The following is a 27,426-nucleotide window of genomic DNA, read 5'->3' on the forward strand; positions in this document are numbered from 1 at the left end:
AATTGGCCTCGCTTCACCAACGTCTATCTCATGCTCAATTAATTTTGTTCGACCTAAGCCCTGCCTAGAAAAATTGGGAAACAACTCAACTATACAATTGAGTTGATTTTGTTGAGAAGTAGTCAATGGATAATTTTGGGTATCCGTTGGTAAATCGGGTTTGGAAAGACCACTAACTTGTTTATTGGGGGTTTGAACAAAAGTATTTAATGAATTTTGGTACGTATTTGGTTCAGTTATTATAGCGGGTTCAGACAACTCTGGGGCTAAATTAAATGCTCTCCAGAAATCTAACCCGAGTATGACCCTCTGGGTGATTGAAGGAACAATAAGCATTTTTGATTTTCTGGTCTCATTTCGAAATGTGACGTCTACATTAAGAAAACCAATGGTTTTCTGAATAGTCCCATCAGCAGTTTTTACCCCCGATTTATTGGAGATAAACTGATCATATCGAGAAAAATCGTTATGAGCTAAACTTGACCCAATACAGGGAACATTTGCTCCTGTGTCAAGCAAACCATATTCATTCAATTCCAAAAAACTTATTTTAGCATAAAACCTTTTGTCCTGATCATTGGTGATTATTGACGAAATTACGTATTTTCGTGTAAGTTTTCTTCGTTTAAATTATGATCTCAAGCGAATAGTTGATCTTTTCGTTTGTTTTCTCGGGGTTGAGTAAATCGAATAAATTTGAAATATTTGGTCGCGTTTAGTTTTGTAGTCCTTATAGCGTTCGTGGTAAGGTCGAATTGGGTGTAAAATTTTAGATGAAACATTAGCATCATTGGGACTACGCTTCAAAATGGTTATTTGAGGTGACAAATTTGGGTAGGTTTTTATATGGCCAGAGTTGACTACTACGTTTTCTGAGAAGTATTTTGACGCGGGAAGTTTTTTGAAATCCCCAACTTTTTTTCCGCACATCGAGCGCATTGTGGTTTATACACGTTCTTTGTGCTGCAACCATAGCAGAACACTGTGCGCGATTGCACAAAATCATCCCAAAAGTGACCGATTTGGTCGCAATTCCAACATTTAGGGCTATTGGAACTGAAGTTGACGGCATCTATACAATTCTGGGAGTTTGGATCTGAGGTCAATTCCTCGGAGTTGTCCAATTCCGCAATATTTCTCCTAGGAGCAGTATTTTGGTTAAATTGGGGCTTTGACAAAACGTTTTTACGATATGATTCGTCAGCAAATAACTTCTCTCTTCTTTGGACCAAATTTCGAAGATGAGTTATAGTGAAAACTGGCACATATAATAACTCATGGCGAATTTCTGGCCTTAAGTTCCTAACCTAAATCTCAACTAATTCTTCTTCAGACATTGGATGACCTAGTCTGTCAACAATAGCACAAACTGAGTCATAGAATGCTTCGAAGTTTTCACCAGGTTTCATTTTACGATTCCTGATTTCTTCTTTGATATCAAACATCTAGCGCATATCTTTAAATTGGCATTTGAGAGCCGCACAAAACGAGGTCCACTCAATAGAGTCCACCTGCTTGTGGTACCTCCAATACCACTCCCTGGCTTTCCCTGTAAGAAGGACTGGAAGATTTTTACAAATTATGGTGAAATTATTTCCAAAATGTTCCTGTGTCAAGGATTTTATCCTATACAAAAATTCTTCGACTGTTAGACCGGTACTGGAACCGTCAAATTTGACATTCCAATTTTGAATGATAGATGTCAATTTTTCTGGTCGCGCAGAAATGAATTGTTCCATCTGACTTGTACTGTTTCTACGATTGTTTACGTTACTCAAGGGCACATCATTGTTTAGCCCACTATTGTTAGGTATAGGAACTGGTGGTACCGGAATGGCACTTGGATGAGTATTGGGTGGAAGATGTGGTTGCAAATTCAAATTCTGAAAAAATTTGGCAATATTATTCTCTATCATATTGTTTATTTTTGAATAATCGATTTCCACAACATTTTGCGAGGGTGGTCTAAAATTGTTATCATTGGGATTGTTTTGTGTTGGAATCTGATTCGAAGACGTATTTCTCAATGGAGAATATTGATGGCTTACATCAATCAGATGTCCAACGTTTGGTCGGGGTGTACCATCTGATACGAAATTTTCGTTAAAGAGAGCTTTACTGAGGTTTCTGGTCACGGGCCGATTGGCCATTGCACCTCTACCTTTACCTCGAGTCAATGGTTTAGACTTTTTAGGGTTTGCTGTTTGAGTGGAAATTTCAGCCGATGCATTATCTATTACATTGGTATTAATACTATATTTTCTCAAGTCCGATAAGTCACACGGTAGCTTACAATGAGGGCATTCTGCCGAAGTAGATAACGCTTGTTCCACACATATTCGATGAAATATGTGGCCACAAGTAATTATGTTGTAGCATTCTTGGGACTCAAAGAACAGACTTTCTTCACAGATACTACATTTTTCTTCATCATGCGCAGAAGCAAGAGAATGTGCTCCGATAGTGGAGCCTAAAGGATTTGGGGGACTACGCTGAGTCATTTTTTTTTTTTATTTTAAAAGATAAAATTATAATTTTACGGTTGTCCGGTTATGTAAAAGTAGAACGACATATGTATATAGAATCATGATAGATAATTACTGGGCTATGGAATGAATACATCTTATTAACTTTTACAATATTTTTCCAAACAAGCCTTCAATTACCGCATTCACCATTATCTATGGACTTTATAATGTCATTAGCGAAAATAAAGTAAATCCTATAGAAAATGGGAGGCTCATATCTCAGCAAAAATATTATAATCGTAGTAAGATGTACACATTGACGAATTACAGAAAACTACCTGGTTGAATAAAACTCGTATGGAAAGAGATACCAGATACATTCCGGGTCTATATACCGAAACAATCAGATACTAGAATATCCTCAGAAGTCCGATATTTATTCACATACGCAATTTTATCCAATCAAGCCTTCTTCTATAATCGTGAATGAAATTGAAATCTACATCTGTAATTTGGTCTATTGAAGGGGCTCAGTAGACTCCTAATATTTGGCATTTTTTTTTTTTTTCAAATTCAAAACTAAGGATTTTTTCCCCTAATCTTCGCTCAATTTTAGTCTAAAAAGCAGACAAAATATAGAATATTTTAGCCAAATTGAGAGTTCTGGTTGCCCCACGCTGGGCGCCATTTATTTATGTAATGAACAAAATGATTATCTAGGAGGTTTCCCAAATTAACCAATGTTTGAGAGCTAGGGTGCGTTAGAATTTAAAGCAAAAAAAATATTTTCTGGACCACAAGAGGACTGGGAGCCATTAAGAGCTAGCTTCAGTCAGTTGGGGGGTTCGTGTCCCCTTGACGTCACAGTCCCTAATCTCTACATAAACAAAATATTTTTTATATAGACTCCCTTTTTTCTTCACAAAAACAATAAATTGATGAGATCTACAAAACAATAAAAAAATGAATTGATCGTTTATGCAATAGCAAATTAACCATTATTATTAACCATTTAAATTTACCCCAACTAGTTTGAATCAAAACAGAAAAAATATCTATCGATTCTAAAACTGCAAGTGAAAGTGGGTTCCTGGTGTACTGGAACCGAATGCCTCTTCACCCAACCCATCCTTGGACTTAATGGCTTATTGTATATTGTAAAGTCCCCTCATTTAAATTAATGCCGTCTACTTTTACCTACCGGCCGTAAAATCAATGAAAATTAGAGATTCATAATGAATTATACTTATTCATGAAAACAATATAACTATTTTATTTGTTCGATAACATACCTACATACACATATGGTCTCAAAAGCTAATGTATGGGTTTGAATAGAACTCAAACAAGTTAGAATGCAACATGTTAAATTTAATAATGAAGTTCGATATGGCAAAACAAGTAAATTGAGAATCATTGAATTTAAACTAATTAAGGGTGGAATATAACTACATATTAGGGGTATTCATGTTAACTTCACTTTCCTAAATTTACGCAAAATATGTAGTTATACTCGTTTTTTTTTTTAAATTTAAAATCTAATTACATAAAATTCACAAATTTAATATTTCTTCATGTGTAGAAACAATTAATATAAAAAAATCAAAGTATCTGGTTTAATGGCATATGTAAGCAAAATGTTTTTACCTTATTATATCAAAGCGATGTTTCACTTACCCAATTATTTGAAGAACGTCGAGGCCTCGAAGAACTATATGGGAGCATCGGTGTAGGGATGAAATTTATAATTTTGCTGCATATATGCCATACCAATTTTAAAATAAAATTTCAGGTGATAATTTCTGTAGCTACTTATTCTAATACTACAGTAACATTAAAAATCTGCTCCATGTGAATTTTAGGTATGCAAAGGTTCCAAATATGATTTTTATTTATTAATTGCAGGAACGCACACAAATGGCCTTCCTTAAATTATGAAATCCTGATGGTTTTATTCTCCCTTTATACCAATTATCCAGTTATGAGTAGCTTTCTTAGGATCTATCGTTGCAATTTCAATCGTTCAATTGTGGTTCGGAATAAATATATGCCACACTTTTGTGAACACTTTAAAAATATATTTTAGCAGTAATTAGCTCTGTAGGATAGCTGCTGTGGGGCTAATACGGCACAGCCCTCCTAGAGACTTAGAGCATCCAGGTTTTTAGCAAGCGAGCTATATGCAAAAAAATCCTAAATTAATTTATTTGCCGGATAAATTCTGGTCGAATATTTTACCAGTGCCGAAATTTGAGGGTTATTTTCTTCAGGTTTGGATCCTTATAGGGTTTTCAAAAGAATATGTCCGAAGGGATGGTAACTGACCCTACATAACAATTTCCACGAGATTTCTGCCAAAACTTATTAAAATGGTACTATCGAAGGGTGGGTATTGTGTCTTTTGATACGGGTTGTAGATTTATTATGCACTTCAAAATCGGATGTCATATATTATTAACGATATAATCTTATACTTTTTGTTCTTTTAAAACACGAGTATAAAACTGATATTGATATGTATGACTCGGAATTTTTTAAGAGCCACAATGTTTCTTTATTCACAGCTACGAACAGAAAGATCGATAGCGATTAAAGATGAAGCCAGTTGACCTTTCTTTTCAACTATACAGAAAAAGGGAATACAAATTCACCTCGAGAATATGCAGTGGAACATTAAAAATTGAAACATCCACCGTTAAAAACGGTGAACATGATCATTTACGGGTTTCCCTTCTGCTTCAGAGGGCAGTACAAAAGAAAGGAGAAGAATCAAAAACAAATTGACAAAAAAAAAAAAAAATATAAAAAAAATAACTGTCCGAACCGTGGCTTGAACCCGGGCTTTCTTGTACGTTAAGCCGAAGCGCTGTACCCTAGTCTACGTTAGGTCTCATATTCAGGGCACCAAATATGTAACATAGCCTGCAGTATCCAATGTAAGTGGTGGTGTAACTGTTACAAGCCAAAGAATATAGAAATAAAAAGTATTGAGAAAAAAGGGAAGTGTAAAGCAATAGCCGGTGGGGAGAAGGAGGGGGGGAGGTGTAGGTGATCGTGGGGGTGTTATTGTAATTCGCTAGTATGGTGAAAAAAGTATGAAGGTTATAATAAAATGTGCTAAGCAAAGAGGGTGCAGTAAAACAAAATGCGAAATTGATAAAATATGTAAGTGGGCTGGTTCTTTGCATTACCCAACAAACATTTTAGGGGATATAACTTAAGAAAAAAAAATTGTGTGTATTAGCAGGTGAAGTCATACATTACAATATCTCATTTTCAATACCAACCATCCTAGACACAATAAAAATTGTTCTTCTAAATTTTGGCGCGCTACGTCAAATAATGTGGGCTGTATTGTGATTTCAACAGACAGACGACAGACAGACGGACATCGTTGAATCGACTTAGAATTGCGTCAAAAAATACCAATAAAAATATGAATGAACAAAATCTTTTTGGCGTGACATTTTTAACAACCTATATAGAAGTGTAAATTTTTTATTGTTTTGAATTCTGAATTACTAATATCAAAAATGAACAAGTTAAAAAGCAGTAAGTTCGGCCGGGCCGAACTTTTAATACCCTTCACCATTTGCAACGAATTTGGAAATTTTCAAAAAATAAAATCCTTAAAAAATTCTGTTAAAATTTTAAAAATACCGAATATAGCCGTTATTTTGGGGTCTATACGACGTGGACATACATAGGCATTGTTTGTCATAAGCCATTACCATATTCAAATTCGAAACTTAAAATAAACGGTGAAAAAATGTGGGAAAAATAATCAAAATACCGAATATCGGGAGGTACCGTTATATGGGGGCTATATGAAGACCTGGACCCGCACAGACAATTTTCTGTCACAGACTGTAGTTCCCATAACGAACTTCAAATACCAATTTTAAAACAATTCCGGTGAATAATGTCGCTAAAATCATCAAAATACCGAATATAGGGAGGTACCCTTATATGGGGGCTATATGAAGACGTGGACCTGCACAGACAAATTTCTGTCTTAGGGTGTAGTATCCATTTTGAACTTCAAATACCAAATTTGAAACAATTCCCGTGAATAATGTCGCTAAAATCATCAAAATACCGAATATCGGGAGGTACCGTTATATGGGGGCTACACGAAGACGTGGACCTGCACGGATAATTTTCCGTCTTAGGGTGTAGTATCCATTTTGAACTTCAAATACCAAATTTGAAACAATTCCCGTGAATAATGTCGCTAAAATCGTCAAAATACCGAATATAGGGAGGTACCGTTATATGGGGGCTATATGAAAACGTGGACCTACATGGCCCATTTACGAACTTAACCTGCCTACTGGAAAAATAAACATGTGTGCAAAATTTTAGCCACCTATCTCAATTCATTCGAAAGATAGCGTGATTACAACAGACAGACAGACGGACAGACAGACGGACATCGCTAAATCGACTTAGAATTTTACGCTGATCAAGAATATGTATACTTTGTTGGGTCTGATATAAGTATTTCGAGGAGTTACAAACGGAATGACAAAGTTAATATACCCTCCATAGTATGGTGGAGGGTATAAAAAGTGTGCAATACCATATTAAATGGCGATCTTTCATGTCTAAAATTGCCATTTAGCTTTCGACTGGAAGATGTGAGTACATTTAAACAAACAAAAATGACCAAGCGTTATGGGGCTCATTTCAAAACGTGGACCTGATCAAAATGCACAATTCATTGAGACTCGATCGCTTTTGTAGGTCATGATATGGGTCATAACCCCGGATAAGGGTACAACCCGTATTTCATGTATATTTTACCTTTTTACCATATTTTCATACTAATTTCGGCAAATGTTGGTAATTTGGGAAGAAACCAACCTTGCAGTCAGTAATTGTGGCAGGAATGACAAAAATTACAAATATTAGAAAGAAACAGGTGCCGAACGTTTGTTTAATCGTCATTGAATTATACTAAGATGAAAAAAATTGACATTATTTGGTCTCCGACGCACAATTTCAATAACAAAAAAATGAATTCCCATCTAACGGTAATGGGTGGCTGAGGAACTGACAACGCCTACTTTTTAACCTATATCTATAAAGGCGGAAAATGTTTGTATGTTTGTTTGTAATTTATGGACTCGAAAACTGCTGAAAATTTCCAAGTATATTAGAACATCGCCTGAAAGTTACATAGGCTATAAAAATTTTTGAAATTCAACTTGGAACTGGAGCTATGGCATCAGAATCAGAGGTACCTCCCAAAAATTTAGATTTTGTATGCACATATCTATTGGAATTTGGTTACAATAATAAATTTGACATATTAATTAGAAATATATATCTGGGCCTCTTTAACATATTTGATGCACCAAATACGGTATGTACCCCCGATTTCAATGAAATATGCAAGGTGTGACGGAATTAAGGGTTAAAGTTTAGGGTTTCCCGCACGTTTGGCTTTTGCTATGAAATTAATAAATCCGAAGGACAAACACTTAGTGTATGCGGACTAAATTTGGCATGTTTCTGCTTTTCTCATGATCAGCTTTTCCTGTCATGTTCACGCCTTGGTAGACCGAGTTATTTATTTATTTACGGATTAAAGTATTACAATAATTACGTTTTTTTTTTTTTTGAGTTTTCAATTTGTTTTATTTTTTTTTTTGTTAAACCAACAAATATTTGTATATGAAATTTTGAATGCATATAAAATCAAAGGGGGTAGCGAAGCGCGCCGGGTTCAGCTAGTCGGTTTATAAAAGTTAGGGACCCCGTATGTCCGATAGAGGTCACATATAGGTCAAACATATATATATATATATATATATATATATATATATATATATATATATATTCCCATTACTTCGGCAAATATAAGGATTTTAGATAAATGGAAATAGTAGGCGTAAAACTCGAAAATGCTTTTGAGCTCTTCAAAATACCTCAAATCGGCCAAATTAGACCACATTTGGTCGACCAAAATTAAGAGATAATATTATATGAAAATAAATATATACCTTTTGTAACGTCAATCATTCTACGAATAATATACCTATACGCCTGTGTTTAAAAGACGCTTACTATATTTGACCTATATGTGACCTCTATCGGACATACGGGGTCCCTAACTTTTATAAACCGACTAGCTGAACCCGGCGCGCTTCGCTACCCCCTTTGATTTTATATGCATTCAAAATTTCATATACAAATATTTGTTGGTTTAAAAAAAAAAAAATAAAACAAATTGAAAACTCAAAAAAAAAAAAACGTAATTATTGTAATACTTTAATCCGTAAATAAATAAATAACTCGGTCTACGAAGGCGTGAACATGACAGGAAAAGCTGATCATGAGAAAAGCAGAAACATGCCAAATTTAGTCCGCATACACTAAGTGTTTGTCCTTCGGATTTATTAATTTCATAGCAAAAGCCAAACGTGCGGGAAACCCTAAACTTTAACCCTTAATTCCGTCACACCTTGCATATTTCATTGAAATCGGGGGTACATACCGTATTTGGTGCATCAAATATGTTAAAGAGGCCGAGATATATATTTCTAATTAATATGTCAAATTTATTATTGTAACCAAATTCCAATAGATATGTGCATACAAAATCTAAATTTTTGGGAGGTACCTCTGATTCTGATGCCATAGCTCCAGTTCCAAGTTGAATTTCAAAAATTTTTATAGCCTATGTAACTTTCAGGCGATGTTCTAATATACTTGGAAATTTTCAGCAGTTTTCGAGTCCATAAATTACAAACAAACATACAAACATTTTCCGCCTTTATAGATATAGGTTAAAAAGTAGGCGTTGTCAGTTCCTCAGCCACCCATTACCGTTAGATGGGAATTAATTTTTTTGTTATTGAAATTGTGCGTCGGAGACCAAATAATGTCAATTTTTTTCATCTTAGTATAATTCAATGACGATTAAACAAACGTTCGGCACCTGTTTCTTTCTAATATTTGTAATTTTTGTCATTCCTGCCACAATTACTGACTGCAAGGTTGGTTTCTTCCCAAATTACCAACATTTGCCGAAATTAGTATGAAAATATGGTAAAAAGGTAAAATATACATGAAATACGGGTTGTACCCTTATCCGGGGTTATGACCCATATCATGACCTACAAAAGCGATCGAGTCTCAATGAATTGTGCATTTTGATCAGGTCCACGTTTTGAAATGAGCCCCATAACGCTTGGTCATTTTTGTTTGTTTAAATGTACTCACATCTTCCAGTCGAAAGCTAAATGGCAATTTTAGACATGAAAGATCGCCATTTAATATGGTATTGCACACTTTTTATACCCTCCACCATACTATGGAGGGTATATTAACTTTGTCATTCCGTTTGTAACTCCTCGAAATACTTATATCAGACCCAACAAAGTATACATATTCTTGATCAGCGTAAAATTCTAAGTCGATTTAGCGATGTCCGTCTGTCTGTCCGTCTGTCTGTCTGTTGTAATCACGCTATCTTTCGAATGAATTGAGATAGGTGGCTAAAATTTTGCACACATGTTTATTTTTCCAGTAGGCAGGTTAAGTTCGTAAATGGGCCATGTAGGTCCACGTTTTCATATAGCCCCCATATAACGGTACCTCCCTATATTCGGTATTTTGACGATTTTAGCGACATTATTCACGGGAATTGTTTCAAATTTGGTATTTGAAGTTCAAAATGGATACTACACCCTAAGACGGAAAATTATCCGTGCAGGTCCACGTCTTCGTGTAGCCCCCATATAACGGTACCTCCCGATATTCGGTATTTTGATGATTTTAGCGACATTATTCACGGGAATTGTTTCAAATTTGGTATTTGAAGTTCAAAATGGATACTACACCCTAAGACAGAAATTTGTCTGTGCAGGTCCACGTCTTCATATAGCCCCCATATAAGGGTACCTCCCTATATTCGGTATTTTGATGATTTTAGCGACATTATTCACCGGAATTGTTTTAAAATTGGTATTTGAAGTTCGTTATGGGAACTACAGTCTGTGACAGAAAATTGTCTGTGCGGGTCCAGGTCTTCATATAGCCCCCATATAACGGTACCTCCTTATATACGATATTTTGATGATTTTAGCTACATTATTCACCGTTTATTACAAATTTCGAATTTGAATATGGTAATGGCTTATGACAAACAATGCCTATGTATGTCCACGTCGTATAGACCCCAAAATAACGGCTATATTCGGTATTTTTAAAATTTTAACAGAATTTTTTAAGGATTTTATTTTTTGAAAATTTCCAAATTCGTTGCAAATGGTGGAGGGTATTAAAAGTTCGGCCCGGCCGAACTTACTGCTCTTTAACTTGTTCATTTTTGATATTAGTAATTCAGAATTCAAAACAATAAAAAATTTACACTTCTATATAGGTTGTTAAAAATGTCACGCCAAAAAGATTTTGTTCATTCATATTTTTATTGGTATTTTTTGACGCAATTCTAAGTCGATTCAACGATGTCCGTCTGTCTGTCCGTCTGTCTGTCTGTTGAAATCACAATACAGCCCACATTATTTGACGTAGCGCGCCAAAATTTAGAAGAACAATTTTTATTGTGTCTAGGATGGTTGGTATTGAAAATGAGATATATCGGTCCACGTTCTGGTATAGTTCCCATATAACGGTACCTCCCGATATTGGGTATATTGATGATTTATGCCACATTTTTTCACGGATTTGTCTGAAAATTGGTATTTGTAGGTCATAGCGAGTCCCTGTGCTTGTGGCAAAACATTGCATGTATAGGTCCACGATTTGATATAGCCCCCATATAACGGTACCTCCCGATATTCGGCATTTTAATGGTTTTTGCCACATTTCTTCTAATGTTTCGTTTACACTAAGGTGGAGGGTATTAAAAGTTTGGCCCGGCCGAACTTAATGTTTTTTTCCTTGTTTTGGATTGTATCCTTTTCGCCCAAGAGACAATTTAGAATTTGTCTGAATCGTTAAAATCAGATCAGCGGTTCTTGAGTTATAAGCGTAGTAACTAACACAACTTCTTTATATATATATAGATATAGATTAGAAGTATGCGTGGTCAGTTCCTCAGCCTCCAAATAAATCCATAGGGTTGGAGGGAAAGTCAACAGTATCTCGTGCAAAAATTTTCAAGCCGATATCTTCATTATCTGGCAAACATAAAGATTTTAGATAAATGAAGATAGTAGGCGTAAAAGTAGGCATGGTCTATATTTTTTTCCTTAAAACCCCAACTCGGGGTATGACGAACGTTTGTACAAAAAATTGTGCAAATCGGTCCAGCCGTTCTCAACTGATTCCATTACCAACGAGCAACAATTGATTTTTATATATATAGACTAGTTGGCCCGGTCCGGTTGTTACATATCTGGAATAGCCTGATCTTATTTTTCATTTATTTTTGAGTGTTAAAAACCTATATGATATAGAACATCTATAATAACCCCATGTGAAAACTCACCTCAATTTTTGGCATTGTAAAGAGCTTAGCAAAATTTCCATTCATATGGGCCGTTATTTGGAATTTGTGTTTTCAACGTTTAAAATACCGTGCTGCGTGGTATTTACTTTTGTCCACTTCATAATTCATAATGATTCCAGAATAGTCAAAGATAATTACTTTTTATTTTTGTCCTTTTAATTGTGCTTTGGAGACTCCATAAAGTCCATATTTTTCATCATAGTATATTTCAATGATAATATATTCGGTATTTTACTGATTGATATATTTGTGTATTTGTTTAAATGTGTTCGCATCTTCCAGCTGAAGCACGATGTAGGACCTGGAGTTGAAAGCTAGATGCCAATTTTAGACATGAAAGATCGCCATTTCATATCGTATTACAGACTCATTTAATTTTTGATTTTATTCATTCAGAATTCAAAACACTAAAAAATGTTCACTATAATATAGTATGTCAAACTAAAAAAATCACACGAAAAAGATTTTTTCTTTCATATTATTATTGGCATATTTTTACGCGATTTCTTTTGCCAAGATACCATTCCAAAATTGAATTGTCAAAATCCGTCAAGTCGGTCTTGAGTTATAAGCGTAGTAATTAACATAACTTTCTTTAGGTCCTTTGGCCAATGGATAGTACTCTTCATAAGCTTACCATTGATGTGTATATTGGATTGGAAGAATTGTCCTGGAAGGTATATTGGACAATGGAACTTTCCTGTTCAGAGGATTTCTCCAGAAATGGTCAAATACCTCGGAATCTGTCGGATTGGCCCACAATTTTTATTATGCCAATGAATAGTACTATTCAAAGCTTTCCATTGATATGCATTTTGTATTGGAAGAATTGTTTTAAAACGTAGTTTATCTAATGCCAATGTCCTGTCACATATTGTGCAACTACAAGTTGGTGAGTACCCGTAGCAAGACAGCTTTTCATAAATTTTATAATTAAAGTAATAGTTATTGTTATCATAAAAAATAAATTCTTTGATGACTAAACATTATAAAATAGAATTTTTAAAAAAATACTAGCTGGCCCAGTCCGCGTTGCCGGCCCGTACTTTTAGTCTTTAAAGCATAATAAATTACAGATCTGACTTATGTAGGCGGCACAATTTTGATTATAAGTAATGACGCCATTATAATTACTCCAATTTTGATTATAAGTAATGACTTGATTATGAGTAATACCTCCATGACTAAATATAAATTAATATTCATGGCAAAAATTATAATCACGGTAGGTTTTAAATATTTTGATTAGCCTGATCTTATTTTTCAGCTATAGGCTTTAATTTGAGTGTTAAATACCTATATGATAAAGAACATCTATAATATCCCCATGTGAAAATTCAGCTCAATTTTTGATATTGTAAAAAGCATTCAAATGAGCTATAATTTGAAATTTGTATTTCCAACGTTTAAAATCCCGTACTGCGTGGTATTCAGTTTTGTCCACCTCATACTTGAAGGCAGAATGTTGTCAGAATAGCCAAAAAAATTACTCTTTTGCTCCGATTACCGTAAGATGGACATTAATTAAATTGACATTATTTGGTCTCCGACGCACAATTTCAATAACAAAAAAATTAATTCCCATCTAACGGTAATGGGTGGCTGAGGAACTGACAACGCCTACTTTTTAACCTATATCTATAAAGGAGGAAAATGTTTGTATGTTTGTTTGTAATTTATGGACTCGAAAACTGCTGAAAATTTCCAAGTATATTAGAACATCGCCTGAAAGTTACATAGGCTATAAAAATTTTTGAAATTCAACTTGGAACTGGAGCTATGGCATCAGAATCAGAGGTACCTCCCAAAAATTTAGATTTTGTATGCACATATCTATTGGAATTTGGTTACAATAATAAATTTGACATATTAATTAGAAATATATATCTCGGCCTCTTTAACATATTTGATGCACCAAATACGGTATGTACCCCCGATTTCAATGAAATATGCAAGGTGTGACGGAATTAAGGGTTAAAGTTTAGGGTTTCCCGCACGTTTGGCTTTTGCTATGAAATAATAAATCCGAAGGACAAACACTTAGTGTATGCGGACTAAATTTGGCATGTTTCTGCTTTTCTCATGATCAGCTTTTCCTGTCATGTTCACGCCTTGGTAGACCGAGTTATTTATTTATTTACGGATTAAAGTATTACAATAATTACGTTTTTTTTTTTTGAGTTTTCAATTTGTTTTATTTTTTTTTTTTAATCCAACAAATATTTGTATATGAAATTTTGAATGCATATAAAATCAAAGGGGGTAGCGAAGCGCGCCGGGTTCAGCTAGTCGGTTTATAAAAGTTAGGGACCCCGTATGTCCGATAGAGGTCACATATAGGTCAAATATAGTAAGCGTCTTTTAAACACAGGCGTATAGGTATATTATGCGTAGAATGATTGACGTTACAAAAGGTATATATTTATTTTCATATAATATTATCTCTTAATTTTGGTCGACCAAATGTGGTCTAATTTGGCCGATTTGAGGTATTTTGAAGAGCTCAAAAGCATTTTCGAGTTTTACGCCTACTATTTCCATTTATCTAAAATCCTTATATTTGCCGAAGTAATGGGAATATATATATATATATATATATATATATATATATATATATATAATATGTCCCCTTTTTTAATTGTTAGGCCCCTTGGACTGTTGGTGTCAGGGTTGGGACCGACCCTGAGCGAAAGGCTCCCCTGAGCAGCTGGATACCCACCACAGTACCGCATAACATATATATATATATATATATATATATATATATATATATATATATATATATATATATATATATATATATATATATATATATATATGTTATGCGGTACTGTGGTGGGTATCCAGCTGCTCAGGGGAGCCTTTCGCTCAGGGTCGGTCCCAACCCTGACACCAACAGTCCAAGGGGCCTAACAATTAAAAAAGGGGACGTATTACAAACATCAAAACAATCAAAAATACAAACACTACATACACCGGTGACAAGGGTGCTTGGTGGAAGTTGCACCCACACTTAGCCCACCCAACCTTGACCCTTTTGTCCAATAATTTTTAAATATTTAAGGGCCCCGCATTCCATTAAAACTTACCACACAATTTACATCCTATATTCCCCCAAGAGTTGACTATTGACTATTAACATTTACACATATTGATAATTTATTAACATATTTAGATTTGCCTTAATCCTAACAATCAAATATTTGCACAACGTTGACTTTTAAATTCCTAATACCTGAATCTTTTTATACCCTACACCACAAGGTGGTCAGGGTATTATGTCTTTGTGCATTTGTTTGTAACAGGCAAAAGGAAACGAGATAGACACATAGTTCCTTTTGATGATCTGCATAGAATCACATTCTGAGTCGATTTATGCATGTCCGTCCGTCCGTCTGTCCATGTATTTTTGTAAACAAAGTACAGTTCGCATTTATTGCCCTATCCAGATGAAATTTTGCACAAATCATTTGTTTGGCCCAAGGACGACCTCTATTGAAATTGGAGATACTCGGTCAAAATTTAGATATAGCTCCCATATATATTTTCGTCCGATTTGCCTTTTATTGTGCACCAAACGTGTAATATCAGCCCGAATAGTATGGAAGAGTATGCAAATGCAACCAAATTAGGCCTAAAAATAAGCATGCCAAATTTTATGGAAATCGGTTCAGATATAGCTATAGCTCCCATATATATTGTTCATCCGATTTGTTATTTTTGTCCTCCGCAGCCGTAATATGCACTCTGTAACAACAATATTTGGGGAAATATATCAAATGCAGCTCAGAAATACCTTTGCTAAATTTTATCGAAATCGGTTCCGATTCGGATATAGCTCCCATATATATTTTTATCCGATTTCAAATTAATTGTGCACCAAATGGGTAATACAAGTTCGAATTTAAAAGATACAAATGCTTCGGCATATTTAGTCTTTTGAACTTTAAATTACAATTATAATCATAGCGTGTATGATTGAATTCTCCCATAAAAACTTTTAATTGTTATGCGCAGCTCTACTAAATTAGCAAAGTGGTGTAGGGTATCATAAAGTCGGCCCCGCCCGATTGTAAGACTTTCTTTACTGGTTTTTTTTTTAATATGAGCCAATTGCTCGGGCTACTACAGTATACGAAGAGAATGAAAAATGTTTGCCAATCTGGCCACTTTAAGCATCTACTCCCTCCCTAATAGAGCTCTGTTAAGGGGGGACGTTATCATATGTCCAAAAATACTAATAAACAGGAATTCTCCCTTCGTACGCAAGGTTTAACCCTACGCTCAAGTATATCACCGGGCGTTAGAAACTTGCACAATTTTTAAATCTTAACGTAAATTCTATACACTACGTACAATCACACCTAAACTACAGATAACTACATCAAACTAAACTAGTCAGTGCGAAGTTTTGGAGTCATTCCTTTTATTTTTAGAACAAATTCTTCAATTATTAAATCAAATTTTCTTTTTCAGGTAGCTGGAGAAAGATATACGCCTGCCCTTGGCCACAACAACCGGTTAGGACTCGGTAGGTATAAATAATTCAAATTATTACCTGGTGATTAAATACTTATGTATTCTTTTTGCTTTGCAGATGGTGATGCTGACTCGACATCACCGACCACTCTTTGGATATCAGCACTTAGGCGTACCGGGGCTTAGCCTCAACCACGGACTTTTCTGGGCAGCTGCGCTTTTTTATATAAAATTCTGCTGACCTCCTCCACAGAAAACTTGGAGGGGTCAGATATCTAGCCGTCTTTACGTTGGGTGTTGTCTTAAAAAGAAGAAATACAATATCGAAACACCAAAAACACATACACTATTAGAACAACAGAAACTTACAAAATTTTGGTCACACATACGCATACAAAACAAACAGACAATAAAATAAAAATTTACGGAAACTTTCCTTCCAACTTTCTTTATGTTTTAATGGGTTCACTTTTTTAATTTTCACCAAAACTTCAATGGCGAATTTTCTGTCCGTTACCCCTTTTATACGGCAGCCATTGGACGCAATTTTCCCACTTTTCCATTTATTTCTCGTTCTCCCTTGTTTATTATGTTCCTCTTTGATCGCACTTAGCGAACCCTATCATCACCCATGGTTGCATTTGATCTTAGTCCCATGTACTAAGGGGAACATCGGCAGCACTTTGACAACCAACCGTATCTGGTTCATTCATTTTTTCGAGATCGGCTGGAACGGTAATTACAAATGTAAAAACCTCGCTCAGCCGATAGTAAAAAAAATCTTTGTCAATCGCGGTACGCACGCAACAAATGTACAATCGTATGTTTTATTTTTGAATGTACATTTGTAGTGTTTTTTTATACACTCCACCATACATAGTATGGAGGGTATATTGAGTTCGTCATTCCGTTTGCAACTCATCGAAATAATCATTTTAGACCCAACAAAATATATATATATTCTTAATCAGCGTAAAATTCTAAGACGATTTACCTAAACGAATTAAGATAGGAAGCTAAAATTTTGAACAGAGAGATCAGGTTTGTCTGCAGGCAGATCAAATTCGAAGATGGGCTATATAGGTCTACGACATCGTATAGCCCCTATAAAACGGTATTTTAATAAACTCCGTATGGACCTTTAAACATTTGTTGTAAAAACCAGCGAACAAGTTGAAGATTTTTTCTTTTTTCCATTTTTTTCTTTTCTGAAAAATTTATATAAAAAACAATTTTTAGTTATTAAATTTGGCTTATTATATTTTTTTGTATCATATTTTTGTCTTATCATTTTATTCGTTTTTTTGTGAACAAAATAAAGAATGATTTTCATCATATAAAAGAAAGTAGGTCCATTAAGATAAATACTGTATTTATCTAGCGGAGACATAAACCACTCTGTTAACAGAGCAATGTTAAACTTAACAGAACACATAGAAAATTTATCTATATATATATAAAAATCCATTGTTGTTTGTTGGTAACGGAATCAGTTGGAAACGGTTGGACCTATTTGCATAATTTTTTGTACAAACGTTCGTCATACCCCGAGTTAGGTTTTTAAAGAAAAAAAAAATTGACCACGCCTCCTTTTACGCCCACTATTACGATTTATCTAAAATCTTTATATTTGGCAAAATAGTGAAGATATTGGTTTGAGAATTATTACACGAGATGCTGTTGGCTTTCCATCCAACCCTAAGTACTTATTTAGGGGCTGAGGAACGCGCCTACTTTTAAATCTATCTCTCTATATGTAAAAGAAAGTTGTGTTAGTTACTACTCTTATAACATAAAGACCGCCGGTCTGATTTTAACGATTTAGACAAATTCGGAATTGCCTCTTGGCAGAAAAGAATAAAATCCAAAAAAATCGCGTAAAAATGTGAAATTTGAACATTTTCATTTTGACTTTTAAAATGTACAATAGTAATGTTTTATATTGCATATTTTTTTCCATTTTGACATACTATTTTCGAATGTACATTTGTAGAGTTTTTTTTTTTTTGGAATTCTAATATGATGTGTAGGTTTTTTTTTATAGATTTTATGTATTTATTCGTAATACCCAATAAATACATAAAATCTATAAATAACAATTTTATCCGTTGTCGATTTATATGAAAATTCTAAAATCGGGAAAAATCTACAATTTTTCAATGGAATCGAATTTCAAAATAATAGTACATTCTACCGACAAACTTCGTAAGGACCTTTAAAAATTTGTCGCAAAAAAATCAGCGAACCAGTTAAAGATTCTTTTTCTTTTTTCTATATTGAAGTGTACATTTTTTTATTGGTTTGAGTTCTGAATGAATAATATTAAAAATGAAATGAGGGCGCAATACGATGTTAAATGCTTTCTACTCCAGGACCTACATCGTGCTTCAGCTGGAAGATGCGAACACATTTAAACAAACAAAAATGACCAAAGAAGCGTTATGGGGCTAATTTCAAAAAGTGGACCTAATTCTTTCAATAAATTGTCAAATGGGAACACAAAATGCAAAATACATTGGGACTGCAATCAGTCAAATACCGACTATAAAGAACGCAAAATAGAAATTCTACCTAAACATTCAAGATACCTTTAATCGCTTTGGCAGGTCATGATATGGATCATAACCCCTGATAACGGAACAACCCGATTTCAAGTATATTCTACATTTTAACCATATTTTTCGTACTAATTTTAGCTTATGTTGATAAGTTAAGAAGAAACCATCTTTGCAAAAAATTATCACGTTTTGGTATCACCATCATATGATTTAAGGTATTTTCGGGGTCTTGGTTACTTTTTTCATTTTTTGGCCCTTATTTAACATCTTTGTTTCTAAGGGGGAAGAAAACCTCTTCTTATAAATTTTTATTTTTCGGAAAAGCGCGCATCTTAGTCTTGAGGCTATCTGGGTTAAAAAACCCTGGGGTAGAAAATCATCTTACAGATAATTATCCTCATAGGGATTTATTTAAGTATAGTCCCCACATTAGTATACCCCCAAGTCCACTTTCCCAACCAATGTGTGGTCAGAAAAGAAAATTTGGTATTCTATTGAATTTGTAACCCCCAAGAGAACATTGGTTGGGAACGTAGATTTGGGATGTACGTCTATATGAAATAAACTCCGAAATGTCAATCTGGGACTCATTCAGTCGGAAATTGTGGCAGAAACATGAAAAAATACGAAATTATAAAGTAACTTTATTGGATCTCCACCGCAAAATTTAAATGACAAACAACTAATGTCCATCTTACGGTAATCGGAGCAAAAGAGTAATTTTTTTGGCTATTCTGACAACATTCTGCCTTCAAGTATGAGGTGGACAAAACTGAATACCACGCAGTACGGGATTTTAAACGTTGGAAATACAAATTTCAAATTATAGCTCATTTGAATGCTTTTTACAATATCAAAAATTGAGCTGAATTTTCACATGGGGATATTATAGATGTTCTTTATCATATAGGTATTTAACACTCAAATTAAAGCCTATAGCTGAAAAATAAGATCAGGCTATTCAAAATATTTAAAACCGACCGTGATTATAATTTTTGCCATGAATATTAATTTATATTTAGTCATGGAGGTATTACTCATAATCAAGTCATTACTTATAATCAAAATTGTGCCGCCTACATAAGTCAGATCTGTAATTTATTATGCTTTAAAGACTAAAAGTACGGGCCGGCAACGCGGACTGGGCCAGCTAGTATTTTTTTAAAAATTCTATTTTATAATGTTTAGTCATCAAAGAATTTATTTTTTATGATTAACAATAACTATTACTTTAATTATAAAATTTATGAAAAGCTGTCTTGCTACGGGTACTCACCAACTTGTAGTTGCACAATATGTGACAGGACATTGGCATTAGATAAACTACGTTTTAAAACAATTCTTCCAATACAAAATGCATATCAATGGAAAGCTTATGAATAGTACTATTCATTGGCATAATAAAAATTGTGGGCCAATCCGACAGATTCCGAGGTATTTGACCATTTCTGGAGAAATCCTCTGAACAGGAAAGTTCCATTGTCCAATATACCTTCCAGGACAATTCTTCCAATCCAATATACACATCAATGGTAAGCTTATGAAGAGTACTATCCATTGGCCAAAGGACCTAAAGAAAGTTATGTTAATTACTACGCTTATAACTCAAGACCGACTTGACGGATTTTGACAATTCAATTTTGGAATGGTATCTTGGCAAAAGAAATCGCGTAAAAATATGCTAATAATAATATGAATGAAAAAATCTTTTTCGCGTGATTTTTTTTACTTTGACATACTCTATTATAGTGAACATTTTTTAGTGTTTTGAATTCTGAATGAATAAAATCAAAAATTAAATGAGTCTGTAATACGATATGAAATGGCGATATTTCATGTCTAAAATTGGCATCTAGCTTTCAACTCCAGGTCCTACATCGTGCTTCAGCTGGAAGATGCGAACATATTTAAACAAACACACAAATATATCAATCAGTAAAATACCGAATATAAAGGGTGCAAAATAGTAGAGTCAATGGGATATTTAGTAAGAAAAGGATTTCTATCCTTCGCTTTTGCAGGTCATTACGCCCGTATAAGGATACAACCCGATTTCACGTAAATTTTACATTTTTACCATATTTTTTTTTTCATACTAATTTCGCCAAATGTTGGTATGTTGAGAAGAAACCATTCTTGCATAAACTGATCACGTTTTATTATAACCATCAATGATTTAAGCTATTATTTGGGTCTTGACCATTTTTTTTTTCATTTTTTGGCCATTATTTGACATCTTTTTTACTCATAAAATTTTCAATTTTCGGAGTAGAGCCATCTCGGTTTTGACCACATTCATCAATTGATTTGTCTAAAAAATAATATTTAAGCTACCCTGGGGTAGAAACCATCTTACAGATACATGCCCACATAGGCATTTATTTACTATAGCCCCAAGTGTTGTCAGAAAAGAATTTTTTGTATGCTATTGAATTTGTAACCCCCAAGAGAATATTGGTTGGGAAAGTAGATTTGAGATGTACGTCCAAATGAAATAAACTCCAAAATGTCAAAATGGGATTCATTCAGTCAGAAATTGTGGCAGAAACATGAAAAAATTACGAATATTAGAAGGTAACACGGTACCGAACATTGGTTTAATTATCATTGAATTATACTATGATGAAAAATATGGACTTTATGGGGTCTCCAAAGCACAATTAAAAGGACAAAAATAAAAAGTAATTATCTTTGACTATTCTGGAATCATTATGAATTATGAGGCGGACAAAAGTAAATACCACGCAGCACGGTATTTTAAACGTTGAAAACACAAATTCCAAATAACGGCTCATATGAATGGAAATGTTGCTAAGCTCTTTACAATGCCAAAAATTGAGGTGAGTTTTCACATGGGGTTATTATAGATGTTGTATATCATATAGGTTTTTAACACTCAAATTAAATGAAAAATAAGATCAGGCTATTCCAGATATGTAACAACGACCGTAGGTGAACACCTATTATAATTTTTGCCATGAATATTTATTTTTAATTAAAAATTACTTTGGTGTCATTACTTATTATAAAAATTGTAACTTATATGACGTACTTTTATAGATACAGTCATCAAATTTGGAATGTGTGACGGAATTTGGTACAAAAATAAATCTGTCAAATTATATCGAAATCGTTTCAGATATGGACATAGCTCCCGTATGTATTTTCGGCCGACGTCATGTATTTTATGCACCAAAAACAATGAGTAAGTCCGATTCCAATGAAATTTGGTACAAAACTAAATTTTTTGAATTATATTGAAATGGGTTCAGATTTGAACGTAGCTCCTATATATGCCTTAGGCTGATTTAATGTATTTTATGCATCAAACACGCTATGTGCGTCACATTTCAATGGAATTTGGAATGTGTGATGAAACTTAGTTTTAAAATTTATTTGTCAAATTATATTGAAATAGGGTGAGGTTTGGATATAGCTCCCATAAATTTTTTCGGCCGATTCAGTTCAGATTTGTATATAGCTCCCATATATATTTTCAACTGATTTCGTGTAGTTGATGAACCAAACACGCTATGTATCTCCAATTTCAATAAAATTTGAAACGTGATGGAATTTGGTCTAAGAATGTATGTGTCGAAACATTGTGATCAGTTGAAGCTTGGGGGGATCATTTTATGCATCAAACACGCTATGTGCGTCACATTTCAATGGAATTTGGAATGTGTGATGAAACTTAGTTTTAAAATTTATTTGTCAAATTATATTTTAATAGGGTGAGGTTTGGATATAGCTCCCATAAATTTTTTCGGCCGATTCAGTTCAGATTTGTATATAGCTCCCATATATATTTTCAACTGATTTCGTGTAGTTGATGAACCAAACACGCTATGTATCTCCAATTTCAATAAAATTTGAAACGTGATGGAATTTGGTCTAAGAATGTATGTGTCGAAACATTGTGATCAGTTGAAGCTTGGGGGGATCATTTTATGCATCAAACACGCTATGTGCGTCACATTTCAATGGAATTTGGAATGTGTGATGAAACTTAGTTTTAAAATTTATTTGTCAAATTATATTTTAATAGGGTGAGGTTTGGATATAGCTCCCATAAATTTTTTCGGCCGATTCAGTTCAGATTTTTATATAGCTCCCATATATATTTTCAAGTGATTCCGTGTATTTGATGAACCAAACACGCTATGTATCTCCAATTTCAATAAAATTTGAAACGTGATGGAATTTGGTCTAAGAATGTATGTGTCGAAACATTGTTTTTTTTTTTGCTTTTCAATTTGCCATTTATTTATTAATTCATTTCGTTACAATGTGTATTTAAATGACTAAAGTAATATTTATGTATTAATTAAACATATTCTTTGTGCAACGAAACATTGTGATCAGTTGAAGCTTGGGGGGATCATGAACCTTTTTATACCCTACACCACAAGGTGGTCAGGGTATTATGTCTTTGTGCATTTGTTTGTAACAGGCAAAAGGAAACGAGATAGACCCATAGTTCCTTTTGATGATCTGCATAGAATCACTTTCTGAGTTGATTTATGCATGTCAGTCCGTCTGTCCGTCCGTCTGTCCATGTATTTTTGTGAACAAAATGCAGGTCGCATTTATTATCCGATTGAGATGAAATTTTCCGAACAACATTTGTTTGGCCCAAGGACGAACCCTATTGAAATTGGAGATAATCGATAAAAATTTAAATATAGCTCCCATATATATCTTCGTCCGATTTGCCTTTTATTGTGCACCAAACGTGTAATATCAGCCCGAATAGTATGGAATTTTGCAAATGCAACCAAATTAGGCCTAAAAATAAGCATGCCAAATTTGATGGAAATCGGTTCAGATATAGCTATAGCTCCCATATATATTGTTCATCCGATTTGTTATTTTTGTCCTCCGCAGCCGTAATATGCACTCTGTAACAACAATATTTGGGGAAATATATCAAATGCAGCTCAGAAATACCTTTGCTAAGTTTTATCGAGATCGGTTCAGATTTGGATATAGCTCCCATATATAACTTCGTCCGATTTACCTTTTATTGTGCACCAAACGTCTTATATTTGCCCAAATGGGATGGAATTTGTCACATACCAAATTGAGTCTAGAAGGTAGTATGCAAAATTTGGTGAAGATCGGTTCAGATATAGCTATAGCTCCCATATATATTGTTCATCCGATTTGTTGTATTTGTTACCCACAGCACTCCGTAACAACGATATTCAGGGAAATATATCAAATACAGCTCAGAAATATCTTTGCCAAATTTTATCGAGATCGGTTCAGATTTGGTTTTAACTCCCATATGTATCTTTATCTGATTTAGTATTAATTTTTCACCAAATGGGCAATACAAGTCCGAATTTAAAAGATACAAATGCTTCGGCGTATTTAGTCCTTTAAATTTTAAATTATAATTATAATCATAGGGTGTATGATTGAATTCTCCCATAAAAACTTTTACTTGTTATGTGGAGCTCAACTAAATTAGCAAAGTGGTGTAGGGTATCATTAAATCGGCCCCGCCCGACTTTAGGACTTTCTTTACTGGTTCTGTTTATAACGCTCCTGAAAGAAAAACAGAATTCTTGAATTTGTTTTATTCTTATTTAAAAAACCAAGAAATATTCGTTTATAAAATCTTGAAAGCATATAAAATGCGGTTAGCGAAGCGAACTGGGTTCAGCTAGTACTATACATAAAATTGAAATGCAATTTTACGTTTGTCGAAAATATGTCATCGATTTGTACGTAAAAAACTGCGAAAAAAAACACAAAATTTGCTAGCGTTATTAAAAGTTCTATTTTTTACTTGTTTTATATTAGTATTACCTCAACCTCCGCACAAAAATATATTTTATAAACTCCTGCAGAGAACTGTGCTCAAACAGTTCAGTTTATTGAAATGTGTATACACATAGCGTTGAAATACAACAGTAGCTCTGTTCCAGTTCCTACAAGAATCTTCTAGCTTTACAATATCTTCGATATCATAAAGGGAAAATCGGTTATCGTAGTAAACACTTTTACATTCTTGCAATTCTGGAACAGAACAAGTGTGTTAAAAACGCTAGACCAACGTAAGAGCGAAAGAGTTTGCCCCCTAGACTTTATATAGAAATTATTGAAATACTAGCTGGCCCAGACCGCGTTACCGGTCTGTAGTTTTAGTCTTTAATGCATAGTTTTTAAAGCATTATAATTCACAGATCTGGCCCACATAAGTGGCACAATTTTTAGTGTAAATGATGACTTGACTAAAGAGAAATAAATATGCTTTTCAAAAATGTCAATATACGTGATCCTATTTTTCAGCCAGAGGTTTTAATTTGAGAGTTGGAAAGCCAAATAATATAGCACATATATTAAAAAGTATACATCAACAGTTTATAATAGTCCCATGTAAGATGATTCTCTACCAAAGTAGCCTAAGTACACATTTTAAGCCAAATCGATTCGAAAATATTTATAATCAAAACCCTCAAAGTAGGTATAATCAGGAGGTAAATTTATATGGGCGCTACTCCAAAACATTAACATTGAAAACTTTCCCCGAAAAGGTCTTAGATCCCCTAGAAACCAAGATGCCAAATAAGGGCAAAATCAATTGAAATTGTGACCAAGGCCCTGTAAATAGTTGAAATTAGTGGATGCCTTCATATAATGGTTATACCAAAGCTTGGTCCCATACTTATAATTATTTTAAAGAATGATTGTTCTTTCTAAATCTCAAGTTAACAACAATTGAGGAAGTTGGAAAGGGGCTTTTTCATTTGAGGGGGGCTATATCACAATATAGGACTGCATCAAATTTTTGAGGCCCTTTGTGTATGGTTATGCTATATAAAATGGACCCTTTTGGGATTTTTATCTACCAACCGAAAAATTTCCCAACCTCATGATTGTCTGCGTCGCAGTGTAATTACTGACGATAGCACATAGTCCCCGTATGACGTTACCTGTGATTTAAGGTTACGGGTTCGGAAGATTTTTCCGATGATATGAATCCTTTTCTTACTTAATTTTCAATTCGCTCCACTATTTTGTATAGTACGCATATTACATTGCCTCTTCATATTCGGTAGTTCACTGATTGCAGTCCTAATGAATTTTGCATTGGATGGATTATTTCCATATCTAGTCAATTTTTTGGAGTTTCTAAATAGGAATCCTGGAAATATGACTTCAATTTAACTATCATAAATAAGGTGTCATCGGTATATAAAAGTTAGAAGTCCCATAAAGTATGCTAAAGAGTAGAAATATTTGTCGACTAAATTATGGCATGTTTTTGTTACAATTTCTACCGAACGAACTGTAATTTGACATTTAATGTTTTGAGTATTGTGAAATCAATACCGGCATTTACTATTTAAAAGCATGTTGAGCTTTTGAATGTTTTGATGCTTCGAAAAGTATTTTTTAATCATTGAAATTGAAAATGTTGGTATGGCAACCATATAACGGCATGTAAAGAAAATATGCAAAATTTCTCGTTTTTTTTCAAGAAGAATTTTCAATTCCAAAAAGGCAATCTGAAACAATTCTACACAAAATTCCATACCCAAATAGAACAGTTAATTTCAGTTTTTCAATTTTTCTAGGGACTTTTCTCAAAATTTTCTTTTTTGAAAACGTTTCCAGTGTAATTACAAATAACCAAAAGAAAATATGAGTTGAATCGGCCCAGTCATCCTCAACTGAAGTTTTTTTTATTTTTAATTTTTTTACATATAGATCTAAAAACGTGGGTGTGGGCAGCTCCTCTGACCCACACAGATACCTAGGCTGTGGAACAGATATCTTCATTATTTTGGCAAATATTGGGATTTTAGGTAAATCGAAAAATGCACGCAAAATTGGGAGTAGGCACTTTTTCATTACATAAAAACAAAACTCGTGGTAGGACGAACATTAAAAAACAAAATATCCCAATTGTTCCAGCCGTTCTGAACGGATTCAATTACCAACGAACATCAATTGGCTGTTATATATATAGATTAGAAGTATGCCTGGTTTAAATGAGATGTTTAAAGGTCCTTGCGATGTTTGTCAATAGATTGTACTATTATTTTAAAATTAAATTCCATTGAATTTTTTTTTTAAATTTTCAATTTCAAAAGGCATTCTGAAACAATTCTATACAAAATTCCATATCAAAATAGAAAAGTCAAATTTTTCAGTTCCGCGATTTTTCTAGAGGCTTTTCTCTAAATTGTCATTTATGAAAACGTTTCCACTGTAATTACAAATAACCAAAAGAAAATTTGAGTCAAATCCGCCAAGCAGTAACACAACTGATGTGTTACTATACTTTTTTAAATCGTCTAAACATAAATTTAAAGAAGTATATGTGGCCAGTTCCTCTGACCCCAAACAGATACCTAAGGTTGGAGAGAGAGTCAAGAGTACGTCCTACTCGAGGTAGGACGAACATTGTAAAAAAATATCC

The 27,426-nt window shown here is 33.9% G+C and overlaps 1 long non-coding RNA gene across 1 annotated transcript; it reads left to right on the forward strand.

Moving 5' to 3' along the window:
* The first annotated feature begins 12,478 nt into the window (after positions 1–12,478).
* LOC131802626 (uncharacterized) lies at positions 12,479–16,933 on the forward strand. Its single transcript, XR_009342300.1, has 3 exons — positions 12,479–12,844; positions 16,429–16,483; positions 16,550–16,933. It is a non-coding gene; the product is annotated as an uncharacterized LOC131802626 (long non-coding RNA).
* Positions 16,934–27,426: the final 10,493 nt, after the last annotated feature.

Source organism: Musca domestica, unplaced genomic scaffold (assembly GCF_030504385.1).
Source record: "Musca domestica strain aabys unplaced genomic scaffold, Musca_domestica.polishedcontigs.V.1.1 22, whole genome shotgun sequence".
Lineage (NCBI taxonomy): Eukaryota > Metazoa > Arthropoda > Insecta > Diptera > Muscidae > Musca > Musca domestica.